Raw genomic sequence first — 8779 nt, 5'->3', positions numbered from 1 at the left:
CCACTGGATAATGTTTGGGGTGAGTTTCATATTTGTAGTTGAATTAGCTCCACTTAGCTCTAATGGGGTGCTAAGAAAGAGCACTTCCCCTCCACGCATGAGCTGTTTTCAGGCAATAACTCTCTCACTGTATTTATAAAATTAGTGTCACTGCGGCCCAGTGCATGAATGTGGGGTGACGTGGGAAGAGGTAGCTCCTTGAATATCTATCGCCTTGTCTCAAGTCCCCGGCAGAAGAGCGCTCCGCGATCTTGGATGTGGGTAGAGAGGAGAGCACCGTCCGGGCATCAGCATTGGAGCTGGTCTTGCTGAGGGCACTGAGCTCAGAGTGCGACCCTAGCACGTTTTAGCAGCACCTCCTGCTCAGCCCCTATTGAAACAGAGCGCTGCGTTTCAATACTGTCCCCAGAAGCAAGCAGGTCGCTGAGCCTCTCTCCAGGCGCTGTGGCCCCTCGGGCCCCTGGCATCTCCCGTGACCCAGGGCCCTTTTGCTCTCGGGCCTTTAAAGAGCTTCAGGTGGAATGTAACTTCCTTCTCTGGGTCTGAGTCACTGTTGCTCCAGCGAAGTCTGAGACAAGGTCCCTGTGGCTGGAACACTTGTCTTCCCCGCTCTCTAAAGCCCTCTGTCTGCTCAGGGCTCGGAGACCATAACCTCTGGGGCTCAGGAGGTACCCAAGACCCCTTTCACAGAAGTGCGGAGCTGCCTGGAGGCAGTATGGAGGCCCAGCTCAGGTCCTGCTCTGGGGGCCACCCTGAGCAGACAGTCAAGACAGGAAGAGGGAGCTCAGGAGATTTCAGGACCGCCCCCTATCCTCCCCCTTCCCTCCCTTTAATAATCTCCACCTAGCCCCTTTCAAAGCCACCTCAGATAAAAGCAGAAACTAAATAAAAGCAGTGCCTTTGCTATGTAAGTACAGCTTTAAGCCAGGTGATGTGATGAGTGGCCCTCCCCACAGCTTCCAAGCAGAGCCCCATCAGTAGGGACAGCTGTGAGCCAAGGTTCATCTGCAGCGCCCCTTCCGGGAAAGGGGAGCAGCCCTGCCGGACTCGGGGCCTCCTGGGGCAAATGAGCACCATCTGTCCTCCTCCTGGTTCCGGGATTCTGGTCCGGACAAGAGCCCCGAGAATGCCAGGCTCCGAGGCACCTGAGAGGCTCTGAGAACCCCACAACGGTGGTTTGTGGTGGCCAAGCCCCCAAGCTGAGCCTGGCTCTCCTCTTGCTCCGACGGTCCTTCAGCCTCGGTGCTTGTGTGGTTTGCAGATGCTCTTTGTTTTTTTGTTTTGTTTTTTTTGTTTTTTTGTTTTTTACCTTTTTAAATGCTATATTCAGTTACATATACTTATGTATTTTATTTACATGTAGTTCTTTTTTTTTAATTTCTTTATTGATTAAGGTGTCACATATTTGTCCTCATCCCCCCATTCCCATCCCACACCCCTCCCCACGGATGCCCCAACCCCCTGTTGAACTTAACCATTGGATAGGCTCATATGCATGCACACAAGTCCTTTGATTGATCTCTCCCCCCTCCCCCCAACCTCCCCTATCCGCCCTCTGAGGCCCGCTAGTCCGATCGATGCCTCCTTGTTTCTGGTTCTGTTCTTGTTCATCAGTCTATGTTGTTCATCATTTCCCCTAGATGAGCGAGATCATGTGTCCCTAGAGATATACTTATAAGAACTGAATGTGAGACAAGCAATAATAGTTATGCTGACAGGCAAATGAATCAGTCTGTAGTGAGTTTCTTTCTGGACCAACAGTTCTTTAGAGACCCAATTTCAAAACCAAACACAACAACGCAAACCCGGATATCGGCTCCTCACTCGGGCAGAGTGTGATCCTGTAAGGAGCACCGGTCCCCAATTCCTCAGCTCGTCAGGTGTGTCATCAAGGAGGTTTACTCAGACTTTCTGGGCTCAGTTTCCTTTTTTACACAAGAGAGGTGATGTGAGAACCAGGCTTCCTGCGGCATCCTGCTACCCGGAAAGGGAGAATCCGGGCTCTCAGGCAGGGAACTCTCAGGCCAGTGCGCTCACTCACTCACCCATCCGGCCACCTGCAGGGGGCTGACTCAGCCCCATTGGTCACAGCTGCCTCCGAAAAGGAACTAGTGTGTTGTTCCATCTTGGGTTTATATTATTTACCAAGCAAGCTGTCATTTCAGAGCAACAGAGGTTTGACAGACTTGAAAAGAAAAAAAAATGTCTGAGATTGACACAAATAAAGGTTTTCCTACCACAATATTGACTTTTCACCACTAAACATGTTCTATAATACTAGAGGCCCAGTGCATGAAATTTGTGCACTGGTAGGGTCCCTAGAGGCTGCTGGCCATGGGCCGGGGCCTCCCTCCCTTCCCCCAGCCGGCCCCACCCGCTGGTCTAACTCCTGGATGAACGCCTGGTGGAGGGGACAATTTGCATACTATACTTTTATTATATAGGATGTGGGCTTTTTAAATTCATTGCAGTTATTTAACTGTCATTTAGAAGTATACTGTGGGAGAAGGTGGAGATATAAAAATGAAAAGATATATATGGTTCCTAGTTCTGAGCCACTTACAGCCCTCCTGGGAATAGAATCCATACTTAGGCACACAGAATTTTTTGTTGCTGTTAATCCTCACCTGAGGATATTTTTTCCATTGATTTTTTTTTTTTTTTAGAGAGAGTGGAAGGGAGGAATGGAGGAAAGAGAGAGAGAGAGAGAGAGAGAGAGAGAGAGAGAGAGAGAGAAACATAGAGGTGAGAGACACATATCCATTAGTTGCTTCCTCAAGCGCCCTGAGGGGGTCAGGGATGGAGCCTACAACCCAGGTATGTGCCCTTGACTGGGAATCAAACCCAGGACCTTTGGGTGTGTGGGCCAATGCTCTAACCACTTGGCAACACTGGTCAGGGATAGAATTTATTGTGCATAATTACGGTTACTCACAGTTTGTAGTGTGAACACTATTTGATAATCTCATGCCAGCATATAAATTTGGGAGTATTTCCCCCCTAAAGCAGCTTTCTCATCCAATATAGTGACAGGAATATAGAATAGTATGGAAAGAGCATTCGCCCTAGCTGGTTTGGCTCAGTGGATAGAGCGTCAGCCTGCGGACTGAAGGGTCCTGGGTTCGATTCTGGTCAAGGGCACATGCCTGGGTTGCGGGCTCAATCCCCAGTGGGGGGCATATAGGAGGCAGCCAATCAATGATTCTCTCTCATCATTGATGTTTCTATCTCTCCCTCTCCCTTCCTCTCTGAAATAAATAAAAATATATATTTTTAAAAATATTTATTTTTAAAACTTAGCCCAGTTCTAAGTCTGCCATCAACCAGCTGTGTGGCTCCGGTGAGACACTTAACCTCCCTGGTATCTGCTTCCTTATCTGCACAATGAAGGGCTGTAACTTTAGATCGATCAGTGGGCCCCAGACCAAGCTAATCAACAGGGTCACCTGGGAAGCTTTGAAAACGTGCAGCTATCCAGGATCTACCTGAAACTACTAATTAGAATCTCCAAGGGTGGGCCCAGGAATCCACAGTTTTAAGAAGTCTGCCAAATGTTTCTGATGATCTTGCTGATATTTCCAGGTTCAGGAGATACCACGTTAGACAATGGCCACCCTTGGTCTTTCTTTAAGATGCCTCTTTACTCATCCTTTAAAAAATCTCTCACACCCACCTCTGGTCTCTTGCATCACCTTTCTGCTCCTTGCTGAGAGATTTCCCAGCATGCTCCTGTGCCTCTGTGGCCTTAGAAACACACCTCTGCTTCTCCATGGTCGTCCCATTCAGTTCTGACTGCTTGGGTTCCTGCCCCCACAGCGCACTAATCCCCGCAAGTGAAGACACTTCTCAGGATGAACCCAGTCCCTCCCCTCCCCCCACCCCCTACACATCCACACTCAGGCTCTGGGGCCCACCCTAGCCCAAGACAAAGGCACTTCCAAAACTAACTCAAGGCCTCAGTGAAACATCACGGGGTACAGACGAGACAGCTGTACCCCTTGATGCCCATCGTGGTTACTGTGTGGGCCCTGAGGTGAAATGCGCGGATCTGAACTCCTGCACTACCCCTCACTGGCTGTGTGACCTGGGCAAGTTACCTGACTTCTCCAGAGCTCCCTTTCCTCATCTGTAAAATGGGAATTAAAATGTTTTCTAGCTCACAGGGCTGCTGGGGATGTAAAAGGAGATCACATGTACCATTTTTATGAGTGTTTACTGATGCAGCAGGCAGTGTTTTAAGCATTGTGCAGGAATTAACACATTTCACTGTTGGGGGAAGGTCTCCAACCCAGCCTCTACTCCATAACTTGCGTAACTTCCTTGATGAAGTGCCTGGCATACGCTAGGAGTTTCTCAAATATTCATTTAAAGAAAATCTGTGTTTATCCTGATTCTGACTCAGCTTATATTTAGGGCCCAAAATCTGGGCTCTTACTTTATACATTGGGACTGGTCCTTTATCTTATAGTCCAATTGCAGCTGTACTCTACTGTTCTCTAAGACTCCACCTTACTACCTGTCTACTTAGCCAGTTCCCTCTGACTCAGTCTACTCCTAAGAGCTCTTTTGTGAGGCCTTCCTTTACCATCGCAGTCTTTTTGTTCTTCTGCCATCACCGTGAGAAGCACATAACTGTGCTAGCTTGATGGAAGATGGGAGACACATGGAGAGTCATGTTCTCCAAACAAGGATGTCCTAGACCCGTGGTCGGCAAACTGCGGTTCTCGAGCCACATGCAGCTCTTTAGCCCCTTGAGTGTGGCTCTTGCACAAAATACCATGGCCTGGGCGAGTCTATTTTGAAGAAGTGGCATTAGAAGAAGTTTAAGTTTAAAAAATTGGGCTCTCAAATGAAATTTCAATTGTTGTACTGTTGATATTTGGCTCTGTTGACTAATGAGTTTGCTGACCACTGTCCTAGACCAGCTAGCAGCCAGCCCTTCCTCAGACATGTGAACAAGGTCAGATAAGACCAGCAGAGTTACCACGACAATTTCCTCAGATGCATGAGCACTAATAAACCCTATTGTTATATGCCACTGAGTGTTTTGTTTCATAGCCTTATTATTTTTTATATATTTTTATTGATATCATAGAGGAAGGGAGAGGGAGAAATAGAAACATCAGTAATGAGAGAGAATCATTGATTGGCTGACTCCTGCACACCCCCTACTGGGGATCGAGCCCACAACCCAGGTATGTGCCCTTGACCAGAATCGAACCCTGGACCCTTGAGTCCACAGGCCGACGCTCTATCCACTGAGCCAAACAGGCTAGGGCTCATAGCGTTATTGAAGCAATAGATGACTGGTGCATAAATGTTTAAGTGATATCACATGAACACGATAACAAAAAACAGAATTTGGAAAACCCTGGAGAATGAATAATCCAGTTTCTTTTCTGTCCCGTAGAATTCCCCACATTCTGGAGGGAGAAATGTTATTGATTGAAAGAGACTTTGGAGACAGATGAGTCAAAGGCAATGTCTGGATCTTATATGAACTAAAAAGATGAAGGGAAACTCATGAGCTGTCTCATGCTAACTGAGGATAATATTCTGGTTATCATTCAGTATAAATATGTCCATTAGATATTAGATAACTGTTCCATAATCTTCCTTCCTTCCTGTCTACATTTTTTTTCATGAAATACTTTTGTAACATATACAGATAGAGAATGCATAAAAGATTTGTAAATAGTTTAAAGATCAATTATAAGGGAAATACCCGTGTAGCCACAGCCCAGGTTAAGAACAGAAACACTGACAACACCCTAAAACTCACATGTACCCCTCCCCAGTCACAGCCCCCTCTCAGCCCCAGCGGTAACTACCATTATCCCAACATCCGTGATGATGATTTTCTGATTTTCTTTATAGTTTTAAACTCTGTGGATATATCTCTAAACAATATAGTTTAGTTTCACAATAAAGTCTTTCAACTTTAAGTACTAGGATTTTTGAGTGAGAGTCGCCCATATTATTCTATGATAGTGTGCTGTAGTTTGTTCATTCTCTTTGCTGTGTTTCACTGTATAGATATTCCAGGAATGGCATACTCTCTAGTCCATTGTGGATGAGTGTTTGAGGTTGTCTCTATTTGGCACTGTTATGAACAATACTGCTGTGAACATCTTATATCTGGCTTCGGGCTTCTCCAGGTACAAACCTGAAGTGGAATTGCTGAGTTATGGGCTCTGCACATGTTTGTCTTCACTAGAAAAATGTCTGTTTCCAAATGGTTCTACCAATTTATATTCCTGCTAACATTTCCACTGTTCCACACAGTTGCCAACATTACATGTAGACTCTCATTTTTGCTAACCTGGTAGGTATGTAGTATCCCACTGTGGTTTTAATTTGCATTTCTCTGATTACTAATAAAGTGGAACACATTTTCATATGTTCACTGACAATTTAGGTCAAATTTTATGGTAGCAGCAGGGTCTCTGTTACTCGTTCCTAAATGCGATCCCTAATGGATACACCACCAATGGTCTATTGTTGTTATTTTATTCATTCATTACATGAATATTTGTTAAGTACTATTTTGTTCCAGGTGCCACTTTTGGCACAGGTATACAGTAGAAATCAGATAGAGTCTTCTGGGTTTGAAATGTTGCTTAGACATGGAAATGGAGAAATCACAAGGCAGTTGGGTCTTAAAAAAGTTGTCGCTTAAAGGAGAGGTTGGTGGTATGTAGCCTTCAGAGTGATCATCCTGTAGTTGCTAATTACAGTTTTGGTAAAACACTTGTGGGAAAGAAAGCGGAAAGAGAGATAATAAGTCTACAGCTCAGCCCTGGTGCATAATTGGAGGTCGGACAGAAGAAGAGCCCGGGTGGGGAGGCCCGGGTAAAGGGAAGCCAAAGGAGCATGCTGTCCCTGAAGCTGGAGGAGGAAGCGCTTCAGGGAGGAGCGGAGAGTCAGCATGCTTACTGAGCGGCAGAGCTAGACAGAACTGGCCACTCTTCACCCTCAAAGGAAATTACCTGTGAAACTAATGAAGCTTAAGTTTCACAGATGGTCACTAGCACAGGCTCCTTCCAGCGCCCGTACCTCATTTTGTATCTGCAGTTTTACATTCTTTTGCTTAGCTGACTCTCCAAATTGTATAAGCTCAAGCCCCACAGAACCCAGATCTGCTGTCCCTCCTCCTCATCCTTCACCTCTCCGTGACAACACATATTTCCTTGACATTATTTCCTCCTTAGCTGCTTCTGGCACATCCCTCTCTTCCCTAAATGAAGATATGGGCTAACATTTGGCCTCAACCTTGTTCTCTCTACACTAAGCCTCTGTGAAATTATTCATTCATATCACCCTTACATGAATAATTCACAAATTCGTACTTCCGGCACTGCTCGCAAACATAGGCAAATAATTATGCCTTTTTAAAAGTAATTTGCCATGATAAACATTTATCATTTTAGAAAGCTCATAAACAAGAAAAAGATAAAATGGATTTTAAAAAAAGGAAAGAAATATACTTGGCTCAGACAGTATTATTCATTGGCATATTTTTTGTAGGAAAAAAAAACCACACAGAATGGAGGCTGTCTTAGTAATCTGTTGCTGGATAACAAATTACCCCACAATTTAGTGGATTAAAACGACAACAGTGACTATTTCCCAGTTTCTGTAGGACAGCAATCTGTGTGAGGCCTAACCAGGTCCTCTGCATCCGGGATTCTCACCAGCTGCAATCAAGGCCTTGGGAGGAGTTATCATCATCTTGAGGCTCATTTGGGAAAGGATCCATTTCCTGCCTCCTTCAAATGGCATTGGCCAGATTTAGTTCCTTGCAGGTTGGTGCACTGAGGGCTTGAGATCCCTGATGGCTGTGTGTTGGAGGTGACCCTCCGTTCCTTGCCACCTGGACCTCAAGCAGCTCACAACACAGTAGATGACTTCATCAGAGTCAGAAAGAGAGGTAGTGACCACAAGAGAACATGCAAGCCAGATGAAAGTCAGTCTAAAGTGACAGCCACCTGTTGTCTTAGTCTATTGCTAGAGGGGAGTCACTAGATCCAGCCCACATACAGTGGAAAAGGATTACACAAAGGAGTGAATACAGGCAGTCCTCGGGTTACGTCGGACTCGGCGTACCACTGACAGGACTTACCATGGTTGATTTTTGTGGTTAAGTCGCCATCTCCTATTTATTTATTTAAAAAAAAAAAAGTTCCGTCATTTTGACATATGTACATATGTGCTTTATGTTTTTTATTTATTTACCACAAGTAAAGGTCAGGAATTGTTATCTTTCTTTTCTTTTTTCTTTTTTTTTTTTTTACTGTTTCATTTCATTACTGCTGTGTATGTGCTCCATGTGAGTGATGTAGGTGGGTTCCAACTTACGGCAAAAATCGCGATACGTCGCGCCGTAGGAATGGATCTCCCACGAAACTCGAGGACCTACTGTACCAGGAGTCAGGGATCATTGGAAGCCATTTTAGGAGCAGCCTATCACACAGCTCCTGCCCTCCAGGGACTCACAATATAGGCGAGAAGGCATTATGTAGGTACCTGAGAAAGACTAAGGTGTGCTGGCTCAATGACTGCCAATCAGTGTGGATGTATGTTGCTCTAGAGCTGAGTCACTGTGTTCCTGACAGACTGCTTGTGACAAGTTTAGGATGGTCACTGATCTTCACTGTACTTTGAGATACATTTCACAGAGGCTGCCCTCCTCCCCTCCCATTCCAGAAGAACTGCTATAATAATGTAAAATGTGAGCTTAAAAATCTTACTAAGAGTGTGTTATGTGCTTGTGCAAGAA

Source organism: Eptesicus fuscus, chromosome 5, assembly GCF_027574615.1.
Source record: "Eptesicus fuscus isolate TK198812 chromosome 5, DD_ASM_mEF_20220401, whole genome shotgun sequence".
Lineage (NCBI taxonomy): Eukaryota > Metazoa > Chordata > Mammalia > Chiroptera > Vespertilionidae > Eptesicus > Eptesicus fuscus.
This window is presented reverse-complemented; position numbering follows the sequence as displayed.